The 12,741-nt window shown below is 42.0% G+C and overlaps 7 non-coding genes across 7 annotated transcripts; 2 read left to right on the forward strand and 5 right to left on the reverse strand.

Annotated features, from left to right (window-relative positions):
- Nucleotides 1-7,552: 7,552 nt before the first annotated feature.
- Nucleotides 7,553-7,639, reverse strand: trnay-gua (transfer RNA tyrosine (anticodon GUA)). The gene is given in 2 exon segments: nt 7,553-7,588; nt 7,603-7,639. It is a non-coding gene; the product is annotated as a tRNA-Tyr (tRNA).
- A 927-nt stretch (nt 7,640-8,566) lies between these two features.
- trnae-cuc (transfer RNA glutamic acid (anticodon CUC)) lies at nt 8,567-8,638 on the forward strand. Its single transcript has one exon. It is a non-coding gene; the product is annotated as a tRNA-Glu (tRNA).
- Nucleotides 8,639-8,729: 91 nt separating this feature from the next.
- On the reverse strand, nt 8,730-8,816 carry trnay-gua (transfer RNA tyrosine (anticodon GUA)). The gene is given in 2 exon segments: nt 8,730-8,765; nt 8,780-8,816. It is a non-coding gene; the product is annotated as a tRNA-Tyr (tRNA).
- A 233-nt stretch (nt 8,817-9,049) lies between these two features.
- On the reverse strand, nt 9,050-9,136 carry trnay-gua (transfer RNA tyrosine (anticodon GUA)). Its single transcript is given in 2 exon segments — nt 9,050-9,085; nt 9,100-9,136. It is a non-coding gene; the product is annotated as a tRNA-Tyr (tRNA).
- Nucleotides 9,137-10,063: 927 nt separating this feature from the next.
- Nucleotides 10,064-10,135, forward strand: trnae-cuc (transfer RNA glutamic acid (anticodon CUC)). Its single transcript has one exon. It is a non-coding gene; the product is annotated as a tRNA-Glu (tRNA).
- Nucleotides 10,136-10,226: 91 nt separating this feature from the next.
- On the reverse strand, nt 10,227-10,313 carry trnay-gua (transfer RNA tyrosine (anticodon GUA)). Its single transcript is given in 2 exon segments — nt 10,227-10,262; nt 10,277-10,313. It is a non-coding gene; the product is annotated as a tRNA-Tyr (tRNA).
- Nucleotides 10,314-10,546: 233 nt separating this feature from the next.
- trnay-gua (transfer RNA tyrosine (anticodon GUA)) lies at nt 10,547-10,633 on the reverse strand. Its single transcript is given in 2 exon segments — nt 10,547-10,582; nt 10,597-10,633. It is a non-coding gene; the product is annotated as a tRNA-Tyr (tRNA).
- Nucleotides 10,634-12,741: the final 2,108 nt, after the last annotated feature.

Below are 12,741 nucleotides of genomic sequence, written 5' to 3' on the forward strand. Positions count from 1 at the left end.
CCCAGTCTTTCTTCAATTTAAGATGTTCTTCAGGTAAAAGGTGAGTTTCTTGTAATAAAACTATTCCCGCTTTCTCTCTTTTGAGAGCTGTGAGTATTCTTTTCCTTTTAATAGGATGACCTATACCCTTAACGTTCCATGTAATTAATTTTAATGATTTGTCCATAATAATGTTTTAAAGAAAAAATAAATAAACAAAGAAAATACAATTACAACCCTTCAAGCTTACATAGCAGGTAGAATCCCTTAGCCAAAAACAACAACAGCAACAAAAAAAAGAATAAAAATAAATACATTTAACACAAACAACAACCACACACTCACACATATATACTAAGAACAAAAAGAATTACATCTGCACCACCCATTACCGGGTGATATCTTTTGGTGACTGTTGTACAGTCTAAGAATTTGGGTCAATGTAACCAAGTTTATAGGCTACATATCCTGAAGCAGCATAAAGGGTGTTCCGCTCCCCCATTCATAGTTTTCTATAGTAACCAAACATTTGTTTTCTAATATACCAAAATAAGCTTGTTTGTCTCATAAACAGTATTAACCCTACTTATTTAAAATAATATAATCAACTATAATCACTTAACACAAACAATGGCGTACCCAATGCCACACATTAGCAAATATAAAGTACCAGAGCTTAATTGAAAGTCTTAAAGAACTTAAAGTCAGCTAAGTCCCTCTTCAACACATTATACTTAGTCATGCCTCTAATAAGCAGTTCAATGATCAACGTGGATTCTCAAGAGCAGCTTTATATAATCCTTTTTCTTCCAGTTCTTTTATTGCTGCCGCTGGAGTTGAACAAGTTATTGTTGTCCCATCTTCGTTGAAAACCTTAAGTTTAGCAGGAGCCAGAATGTGCGTTTTGATGCCCTGGGCCTTTAACTGTGCTCTGATAGGCTTGTACAGAGATCTTTGTTGTCTCACATTGAAGGAAAAGTTGTGATCAAAATAAATCCGTGTACCGTTTAGCGTTACTTCCTTCCTGGTCCAAGCCGCTTGCAGGACTCGTCTTTTAACGCTATTATTGAGGAAAGCAACAATAATCGGCCGAGACGAGTCTTTACGTTCTTGATAGGTGCGATGAGCACGAATGATGTTCAATTCTCCAGGTATTCCAAGTTCTTTTCGCATCAGCTGATCGAGAAATGATATGATGTCCCCTCCTTCGCTCTTTTCAGCTACATTATAAATGCACAGATTATTTTGTCTCGACTTATTCTCCAAGTAATCCATCTGTTCAGCAAGTTTCTCAATTCGGGACTTCACCCATATCACAGTTTTCTGATTATTAGCCTCCGTATCATCCAAATCACTCACCCGGGCTTCCAGCTGATCAACGCGTGTGATTGTCCCGTCAAGCTTTTGGTTCAAATCAGCTGTTTGTTGCATAATCGTTTTATTTCTGTATGTCACGCTCCGTTTCTTGACGAAATTCTTTCAACTCATTCTTCAGCCCCTTAAACTCCTTTCTTAAAGAATCTTGTAGCTCTGCGAACATTTTGTGCATTTCGCTTAAGTCAACCATACTGTTTGCGTTTTCAACAACTTGTCTGTTTGCGGTTTTCTTGTTTGACTGATATTTATTAAACTCCGTGTACATTCCTGATCGGAGATTCATATCTCACTGTTCACTGCCAAGCATATTTTTTCTTCTTTAGATGTAAAATAAACGAAATACAAGTTAATTTTGGGGGAGAAAAGAGGGAACACGATCAAGCTGCCGCCATGACACCGGAACTCTATCAATTCTAAGCAGAACACCTCAGAGCTGTTTCGTGAATTGCAGTGTGACTTTATAACCTTACACCTAAATTCAAGGGTTATTAAGATTTTTTCATTTGGTGTAAAGTTTTTCCCCAAAAAGAAAGGCTTTGCTGCCGTTATGGCTAATATGACAACAAAATATTGTGCCAGGGCAAATGGTTTTAATACAAAAGTTATTTTTATATAACACTATTTTATATAACATTTTATTTTTTTATTCATTCATTATACTCCCCAAATCTTAGACATGCGATGTGGGATAGAGTCATGAGAAGTGTGTCAAAACTAGTTCTTTCCTAGCAATAGTCAAAACAATGTACTTCCTAACAAATCTGTTTAAACAAAGTTGTTTTTTGGCCATGGAGCTCTCTTGTTTTCTTTTCTTTTGTTTTTATGTTTTTGCAAAGATATATGACAACGGCCTTCAAGAAATTCACTGAAAATTTCAGGCCAATGGTCATTTTTAATTATTACACTGAAGGGTATGAGCAAAATTAACACAAAACACAATGTTATTTGCTGTGTTGATTTCTATTCTGATTCACAATTCAGATCCATTATTCCATCCATGGTTAGAACATCACAGTATTTTTAATTCGGCAGAAACTTTAGCTCATACATACGATAAGTATCTAATATTTCCAATTGTTGGGTATGTCAATCTTTTCTTCAAACATCTGCATCTGATACACACCAGGACTTCTGAACGCCAGTATAAGGGCAACACCATGGAAAAAGACTTTGTTACAACTAAGGATATGATACAATGGTTGTTTGGAGGATCTTGGTGGAAAAAACTGTTGAAAAATTTGTTCCAATATTATCTGCTCTTTTTCTGATATGTATGTGTTTGACTTGTATGATACAATGTATTTCAAGAATGACAAAGAAAATGATTCAATCTGTATTTACTGATGCATATTTTATGGGTAATATTGCAGATGGAGAAGACTGGTTGTTCGGAAAACTACTAAAGCCTATGATGATACTATGTAGAAAATTTCATTAGTCTATTAATTAAGGTTTAACCCTAAAGTGCCTAAGAAGGTAACAGGTTGCAACCGAAGTAAAATACATTATAAATGATAAACAGGTGGGAATGTTGGAGAAAATGTATTTCTTATGACATTTTTGAATATATTATGTTACCATTTATGAATGTATAATCCTTTGCTTAGAATCATATTTACTAGCTACTCAGAAAAACTGCCAAGGTGAAATAGTGGGTAGAATGTTCCCTTGTTATCATACGACCTTTGATTACTGCATATTCAAGCTACATCATCAAGTTACTATCTTGTTTTTGGTAGAATGTAGACAATCCTATTCTTCTAGACTTAGAAAAATGTGTGATGTTGTTACCATTGTGAAGGTCTATGAGGTTCGACCTTTGGAATGAACCAACCCTGTGATTAGAACCTAAATAAATACAGTCCGCAGAGAAGCTCAGATTGAGAGACAGTTGAGTGTTTCCTGATGAGACATCTCAATCTGGGTTCTCCCTGCAGAATATTATACCACCCCATTCATGGTCTGAGTGTGTCTTATTTTTGTTAAAGTTCATAAGTATTTTAAACCTTACACTCTGAAATTGGTTTTTAAATGTTTGAATAATCATGTGTCGCCGCTGTTTTCAGCTCTCATTATTAGATGTCACGGCTCATTCAGACCTTCCACCCGAGCCTCGGTCAGTGGGGACTGTGTTCTTCCAAGATTGACTAAATCCTTTGTTCAGTCCAGTTTGTCCTTTAATGGATCGAGACTATGGAACTCTCTGCCCACTGACTTAAAACTGCAGACAGACATGATTACCTTTAACAGAGGTCTGATACAATGGCTAAAGTCAAGTCAAATCTGCACACATGAAAGCACTATATGAAATGAATATTGATGATGTGTATTGTTTACATTTTTAAATTTTGTACTGTTTTGCACTATGTTTTGTATATTGCATTGTTGTGTTTTATGAAATATGTTGTAAATTAGCAGTTTTGCTATAACACTAAAAACAAAGTATCTGGTGCGTCCAATGCTGTTGTTATGTCCATATTAAATAAATAAAAAAGAATCTCCCATGCCATCAAGCGCATGCGGAGACCACTTCCTCAGTAAAATACTCTGTTTCACGAGTTCGCATTAACGTGTACCCAATAGAGAATGAGATAAAGCATATTTGGCGTGCTGTCCGAGGAGAGGGCTCCGAGCCCGGAATTTTAGCCCGAACCCAGAGTACTCCCCCCTCTTTAACTGTGATAAATGAATCTAGATGAGAATGAGGTGATGGGGTGGAGGAGGGATGCTGCAAAAAATCTTTCACGGGACAGAGGTGAGGGACTGCCATTTATAGGCACCTCTTTGCACTGATTGGTTGAATCTCATTACCATGCTCCTCCCAAACTTAGTTAAATAAACTTCATTCAATAAAATAGCCTTGCGATCTATCACTAATTTCAATGTTGTCAACAATTTGTTCAAATTGGGGTTTTAACGTTTCATCACTCTGCTGTTCAATTGACAATTCTTCCCGAGATATTACAATGGGATAATCACTCAAAACGAAGTGCGACGTAGCGTCATTAATCTCATGTTCAGCCTTAGGCTGAGCACCAGAGCGAGTCACCGCACACGCAACAAATACTTCTGGGTACTGTTGCGCGCTTTCATCTAGACCATTAGTACAAGATGGTACTTCATTCACAATCAGAGACGGTGATTCATTAACCCAAACGCGTCCGCCGGCTAAGTTATTTCCGAGTATCAGCGAAACGCCATCAACAGGTAGAACAGGGCGTATACCAAGATCCACCACTCCATGCACTAGATTACAAGTCAAATTAACTTTATGCAGGGGAACAGATAATGTATTAAGCCCAACTCCACAAATCAAAAGCGAGCTACCAGTATGCGACTCACTTGAGAAGGGTAACACAGACTCCAATATAAATGACTCGGATTACCCCGTGTCCCGTAGACTTTTAACCGCCACTTTCTCCTCAAGACCTGGGAGCGACACAAAACCATCAGAAATGAATGGTTCAAATAACTGATGGTGATTCTCTACATTTTAGGTGCTACCATCAGCATTCCTTTCAAAGTACCGGCCTGATTTAAAACAGAAACAGAAGTAGCCAAGACAGCCGGCTTCACGGAATAGGCATGTTTAACAAATTTTGACTTAAGCACTGGACAATTTGACTTCCAATGTCCTTTACCTAGACAATAGTTACAATTATCATAGTCGCTTGCTGTTTTCTTCAAAAAACGCCTGGCTGGACCCATAGGAACAGAAACATTCCCCGTGAATGAACTTGACGTTCACTAAATTTTTCAGCACTGGGCTTATGAATAAGTTCCCAGTCATCCACCAGCAATGCAGCTTCTGAAGCAGTTTCAATCTGTCGCTCCGCAACATAAGTTGCTACACTCTCAGGAACTGTATTTCTGTATTTTTCAGATAAAATTAACTCTCTCAGCTTAACCATTGTTGTACTATCTGCCGCTGTACACCACCGATCAAACTGCACAGTAAATTGTCTTACGAACTCAACATTTGTTTCGTTCACTTTTCTCTGTAACATACGAAAGTTTTGACGATACCATTCCGGCACACGATCATTCATTTTTAACACTGCCGCCTTAATGGCTTCATAATTTTGGCTGTCAGCATCAGATAGTGTAGAATATGCTTGTTGGGCTTTACCTGTTAAAACGCACTGAAGCAACATAGCGCGTTCAACATCACTCCATTTATGCGCTGCTGCGACTCGCTCAAACAGGAGAAAAAAAATCTCCACTTCAGACTCATGGAATGGCGGTAGCAAACGGAAATTATGTGCCACACTCAGTTTGGTCAAATCAGTATTAAAACCTGCACCCATCGGCTTATCTTCTCCCTGCATCTCTAGTTGGCGCATTTCAATCTCTAAAGGCTGTTGCTCTAATTTTTCTGGCTCTTTGCCAACTCCAACTCCAACTGTATCTTATCACATTCCAAGCGGCGCTTCTCACACTCAGTATCACGTTGTATCAATAACAGCTCCCTCTGCTGTTCAAATGAAAGCGTGCTTAAGGGAGGCAATGCAGGTAAATCAGACAACTTAGTCTTCTCCTTCAAAATTTTAAGTTCACACAGCGCAGTCTCAATAATTAATTTAATTCCGTCTTTCGTCCTTTTCTGATTAGAAGTTCGATTTTATAATGCGCAGCTAACTCTAATAATTGGTCTTTGGTCATTCCACCTAACACTTCCTCGGACGGTGACTGAGAAAATGTTTCAATAACATCAGTCGCCATAATTACCAATAATCACGCCTACAAAACACAGCTTATATCACGCACACAAAAGAAACAAAAACCTTTTTTTTCTTATTTTGTGACACATCAGGGTTTATTTAAAGAAACTAAACCATCCATTTAAACTAACTAAACCCTACTCTTCAGTTGGCCCAAGACCGGGTACTTACGCACTAAAAGCCGTAAGTTTGGGAAGCCGACCAATTGCCAAGTCGACCCCCAAACCTTGGATGTGCTCCCGAGACAACTGCCCTAGGCCCCGAGCCAATCAAAACTAACAAACTAAAATAAAAAAACAGGTGCCCGTAGACACGCACTAAACCTACCTGGAAGGTTTGTTTCTTAAATACTCCCAACAAATTATGTCGTAGAGCCTACAAACGAATGAAGTGTTCCATCATACTCAATTTACCAATAGGCGGATAGTAATATACAAATACACTCTATTCTTATAATCAAATTCAATTTAATTCGAAATATCCTACGTTTTTTATCCTCCTACAAAACAATGTTTTCCTCAAAATCATTCGCATGAATCCAAACACGAATTTAGTTCGACAAGCCCCCAAATTGTTACATCCCCAAAAGGGAGCAACAATGAAGGAGGATAGAAGCGTAATCGACGGTTACAATACACTCTTTTTTTCCCCCAATCACATGGTAAAGTTTCTCAAACTATAGTAACATGCTGCAACACCAATACATATTTGGTCCTGGCCAGGGATCGACTGGAAGATGGAACGCTCACCGAGGACACCAAGCAGGAAGCTTTTAACCATGAGCGCATCTATGCACCGGTGCACCCAATCCACTTGATTAACTCAGCAACGCAGCACACCTGGAAGAGGATCAAAACACACAGACATGGCAAAGACAACACCACAACACACACGGCCGTGACATTCAACAATTTCATACATTTATTTCAAATAGCACATATTTAATCTAAGTGTTTTTGGACAAGGTTATAGTTTAATATTTGGGAGGAAGGGATAATGTGGTGTAGTGGTTAGGATTCGGTGCTCTCACCGGCGCGGCCCGGGTTCGATTCCCGGTCAGAGAACGCGGCTTTTGACATCCGACGAGCACTTTTGAACCGTAAAGCCGAATGTGACGGCAAGAGATGTTGCGACACGAAGAGGTAAAACTCAACCTCCTTCGAGTCTGATTCGAACCAGGGACCTAAGGATGTCCGGGTGATCGCCTACAGTCCTCCGCTCTACCAACTGAGCTATCGAAGGCAGGGGTGCGTTTGCGCCACGGATGGTCTATTTTGGCCTAGGGCGGCAGGCGCACAAAGCCGCGAGGGCGAGCAGAAAAGCGAAACCGAGCCAGCCAAGGAGCAAACCTACAATCATCTGAGACGTAGTAAGAGGCTTAAGCCATTGCCCAACTAGCCCAAAGCCAGCGTGCTGACATGGCAAGCTAATTTGACGACAAGAGATGGAGCGACTTCAAGAGGAAAAGCTCTACCTCCTTCGAGCCGGATTCGAACCAGCGACCTAAGGATGACCAGGGGAACGACTACAGTCCTCCGCTCTACCAACTGAGCTATCGAAGGCCGAGCGTGCTAGCGGAGATTGCGACGTCAGAAGGCTCGGCCATCCTGACCCCGCAAACAGCGTAGACTAGACTTCTTAGCGTAAGTTATCGTACTACTTTTGGAATTACTTCTGAATTAATTTTTGCGAGAGCGTGTGCTCCCTGGCTGCCGTTTGCACACACAACCCATCTGCAAGTAGCTTTTAACAGATGCTGCCAAAGCGTTTTTGGGTTCAATGATTGCATCCCATTTCTCATATTGTATTACGTGGCGCTCACAGGAAGAAAAATATCCATTCTAAGACTGTTACACGGCCTATGTAAGTGCATCAAACGTGTAATAACGATATTTGATAAAAACCCAATTTGATAGCCATGTGCCCAAGGATCCTCTAGCACAGTGGTCACCATCCCTGTTCCTGGAGATCTACCCTCCTGCCTACTTTACATCCAATCCTGCTTCAGCACACCTGCCTCCAATTTTTGGGTGACCGTGAAAAGCATGATTGGCAGGTTCAGGTGTGTTTGATTAGGGTTGGAGGCGAACTCTGCAGGAAAGTAGATCTCCAGGAACAGGGTTGGTGACCACTGCTCTAGCACTTCCGGGTGTTCCCTTCTCAGCGCTGTTTAAAGCCCGATAAGGGTCCTGCGACTGATATTGACCCCTGTGTCTTTCCGTACGTAGACACTTTGGTACTGACAACGCCTTCAGGGTGATTTTTCCGTTTACAAGCAGTCCAGTTATACTCTGCCGGATGCAGCGGTTGGAGTGTCTGCTCTGGTTGCAGGCTAAATGACAAACGGCCAGGTCCAAGAGTGTCGGCCTCTGCGCATGCCAGTGCGCTTGGTGTAACTGTTCATATCTCTTGGAAGACAAAGACACACTCTTGACAGAACAAGGAACGGCAAGCTTCTCTCAGCACAATGACCCTGGAGCTTTTGGTGCTCCCTGGTGGTCTAGTGGTTAGGATTCGGTGCTCTCACCGCCGCGGCCCGGGTTCGATTCCCGGTCAGGGAACGCGGCTTTTGACATCCGACGAGCACTTTTGAACCGTAAAGCCGAATGTGACGGCAAGAGATGCCGCGACACGAAGAGGTAAAACTCAACCTCCTTCGAGCCGGATTCGAACCAGCGACCTAAGGATGGCCGGGGGATCGCCTACAGTCCTCCGCTCTACCAACTGAGCTATCGAAGGCAGGGGTGCGCTTGCGCCACGGATGGTCTATTTTGGCCTAGGGCGGCAGGCGCACAAAGCCGCGAGGGCGAGCAGAAAAGCGAAACCGAGCCAGCCAAGGGGCAAACCTACAATCATCTGAGACGTAGTAAGAGGCTTAAGCCATTGCCCAACTAGCCCAAAGCCAGCGTGCTGACATGGCAAGCTAATTTGACGACAAGAGATGGAGCGACTTCAAGAGGAAAAGCTCTACCTCCTTCGAGCCGGATTCGAACCAGCGACCTAAGGATGACCAGGGGAACGACTACAGTCCTCCGCTCTACCAACTGAGCTATCGAAGGCCGAGCGTGCTAGCGGAGATTGCGACGTCAGAAGGCTCGGCCATCCTGACCCCGCAAACAGCGTAGACTAGGCTTCTTAGCGTAAGTTATCGTACTACTTTTGGAATTACTTCTGAATTAATTTTTGCGAGAGCGTGTGCTCCCTGGCTGCCGTTTGCACACACAACCCATCTGCAAGTAGCTTTTAACAGATGCTGCCAAAGCGTTTTTGGGTTCAATGATTGCATCCCATTTCTCATATTGTATTACGTGGCGCTCACAGGAAGAAAAATATCCATTCTAAGACTGTTACACGGCCTATGTAAGTGCATCAAACGTGTAATAACGATATTTGATAAAAACTCAATTTGATAGCCATGTGCCCAAGGATCCTCTAGCACAGTGGTCACCATCCCTGTTCCTGGAGATCTACCCTCCTGCCTACTTTACACCCAATCCTGCTTCAGCACACCTGCCTCCAATTTTTGGGTGACCGTGAAAAGCATGATTGGCAGGTTCAGGTGTGTTTGATTAGGGTTGGAGGCAAACTCTGCAGGAAAGTAGATCTCCAGGAACAGGGTTGGTGACCACTGCTCTAGCACTTCGGGGTGTGCCCTTCTCAGCGCTGTTTAAAGCCCGATAAGGGTCCTGCGACTGATATTGACCCCTGTGTCTTTCCGTACGTAGACACTTTGGTACTGACAACGCCTTCAGGGTGATTTTTCCGTTTACAAGCAGTCCAGTTATACTCTGCCGGATGCAGCGGTCGGAGTGTCTGCTCTGGTTGCAGGCTAAATGACAAACGGCCAGGTCCAAGAGTGTCGGCCTCTGCGCATGCCAGTGCGCTTGGTGTAACTGTTCATATCTCTTGAAAGACAAAGACACACTCTTGACAGAACAAGGAACGGCAAGCTTCTCTCAGCACAATGACCCTGGAGCTTTCGGTGCTCCCTGGTGGTCTAGTGGTTAGGATTCGGCGCTCTCACCGCCGCGGCCCGGGTTCGATTCCCGGTCAGGGAACGCGGCTTTTGACGTCCGACGAGCACTTTTGAACCCTAAAGCCGAATGTGACGGCAAGAGATGCTGCGACACGAAGAGGTAAAACTCAACCTCCTTCGAGCCGGATTCGAACCAGCGACCTAAGGATGGCCGGGGGATCGCCTACAGTCCTCCGCTCTACCAACTGAGCTATCGAAGGCAGGGGTGCGCTTGCGCCACGGATGGTCTATTTTGGCCTAGGGCGGCAGGCGCACAAAGCCGCGAGGGCGAGCAGAAAAGCGAAACCGAGCCAGCCAAGGGGCAAACCTACAATCATCTGAGACGTAGTAAGAGGCTTAAGCCATTGCCCAACTAGCCCAAAGCCAGCGTGCTGACATGGCAAGCTAATTTGACGACAAGAGATGGAGCGACTTCAAGAGGAAAAGCTCTACCTCCTTCGAGCCGGATTCGAACCAGCGACCTAAGGATGACCAAGGGAACGACTACAGTCCTCCGCTCTACCAACTGAGCTATCGAAGGCCGAGCGTGCTAGCGGAGATTGCGACGTCAGAAGGCTCGGCCATCCTGACCCCGCAAACAGCGTAGACTAGGCTTCTTAGCGTAAGTTATCATACTACTTTTGGAATTACTTCTGAATTAATTTTTGCGAGAGCGTGTGCTCCCTGGCTGCCGTTTGCACACACAACCCATCTGCAAGTAGCTTTTAACAGATGCTGCCAAAGCGTTTTTGGGTTCAATGATTGCATCCCATTTCTCATATTGTATTACGTGGCACTCACAGGAAGAAAAATATCCACTCTAAGTAGTGTTGTCAAAAGACCCGGTACTTCGGTACCAAGCCGGTACTAAAAAAAAAAAAAAAGTTACGGTTCCACGTTTTTTTAAGAATCGGGTACCCGGTCAACCCGGTTCTTGATGCGCAAAGTGCGCACGCAGTCGCGTCCTCGTTATATAAGCACTGAGACATGGCGACCGGCGGTGCTGCTGATGCAGCGGCGGCTCAGAATCCACTTGTTGAGAAGAAAGGAGGAAAGAGCCACGTATGGAGATATTTTGGGTTTGCAGCTGATGACAAGGGTAACATTATAGATCCCCAAAAACCAGTTTGCAAAAGATGTCACCGAAGTTTTCTCTCAAGAGGAGGAAACACTTCAAACTTAATAAAGCACCTTAAAGACAGGCATCCGGATCTAATGAGAGAGTTTAAGCAGGTAAGTTTCAATTTAATTTTGTTCTTAGAGCTTCTGTTATGAATATTATGCCGTATTTTAATTTGAGTGTCGGGTTGAAAATGGATCGCTGCTTGCGCAGTTAATCGTTAACATAGGCGCGGCTAACGCTAATATAATGCGTATTAGAAAAAAAGTTTCTTCATTAATCATTTATTGCTCCTATAACTTTTGTTAGGGTAAAAAACAGACGAACATTGTGGTATTTGCTATCTTTTACACACCAGAGGATTTTTAAATGACTTGTGTATTCAAAATATGTGTTAGAAAATATACAAATGTATGGTTAATATTGTTTTTGTCATTAAGCACTTCTAGGCTTAATCTTGGTTAAATATTTTTTAAGCAAGTTTTAAAAAAATGAATTCATTTAGGAATAAATTAAAGTTAGAATTGACTAAAACACGTGTTATCTCCTGTATAGTTTGATAACACTTTACCATAAGATATCATTTTCATGCAACATCAGCTTACAGTGAGTGAACATATATTTTTACGACATTAATTAAAACAACATTTACAAATATTAATTAATGTTAACAGATAAATAATTTTGATTTTAGAAAATATATTTTTGATCAACCCTAAGAAAAATAATTGCTATTTAACTTTTGTTTATTGTTTGGTCATGTTATCTTATATCATCCAACTAATGGAATAGCATTTTAAATTGTTTTCAATAATACAGTTTTATCTATGTAACAGTGATATACAGTACACTTTATCTGCACACTGTAATTTACCTACATTTATTATAAAAGCTAAGGTTTGTTACTGAAAAATTGTGTTTTAGCTAGTGTCAACAATTTAATGTAGCATTTGGTCAGACTCAAGTCTATTGCTTTACTTGAGTATTTTTTTATTTTACAGCTGCAGACTGAGGATGATCATCAAACACCTCAGCAAACTCTAAAACAGACAACAGTTACAGATGCTTTTCAGCAGCAGCAGAAATATGACAAAAACTCACCTGAAGCAAGAAAACTTAACCGAGCTGTTGCAGAATTTTTATGTACAGATCAAGTGCCCATTTACACGGTTGAAAAACGTGGATTCCAGCAAATGCTTCATCACCTAAACCCAAAATACCAGCTTCCAAGCCGAAACTTTTTTATGTACACAGAGATTCCCCGCCTGTACAATGAAACGAGGGATATCATAATCCAGCATCTCGGAGAGAAACCGTTTTACAGCTGCACAACAGATCTTTGGACAAGTAGAACTGCAGACACTTTTATGTCTGTAACTCTGCAGTACATTACCAAATTGTGGGAATTGCAATCCTGGTGCCTTGGCTGTTGTGGTCTCAACACAGATCACACTGCTGAAAGTTTGAAGGAGGCCTTTGAAGAGAAACTTGAAGACTAGAATTTGGACATCATAAGAATGTCAGGCATT

The sequence above is a fragment of the Paramisgurnus dabryanus genome, chromosome 10 (genome assembly GCF_030506205.2).
Source record: "Paramisgurnus dabryanus chromosome 10, PD_genome_1.1, whole genome shotgun sequence".
Taxonomy (NCBI): Eukaryota; Metazoa; Chordata; class Actinopteri; order Cypriniformes; family Cobitidae; genus Paramisgurnus; species Paramisgurnus dabryanus.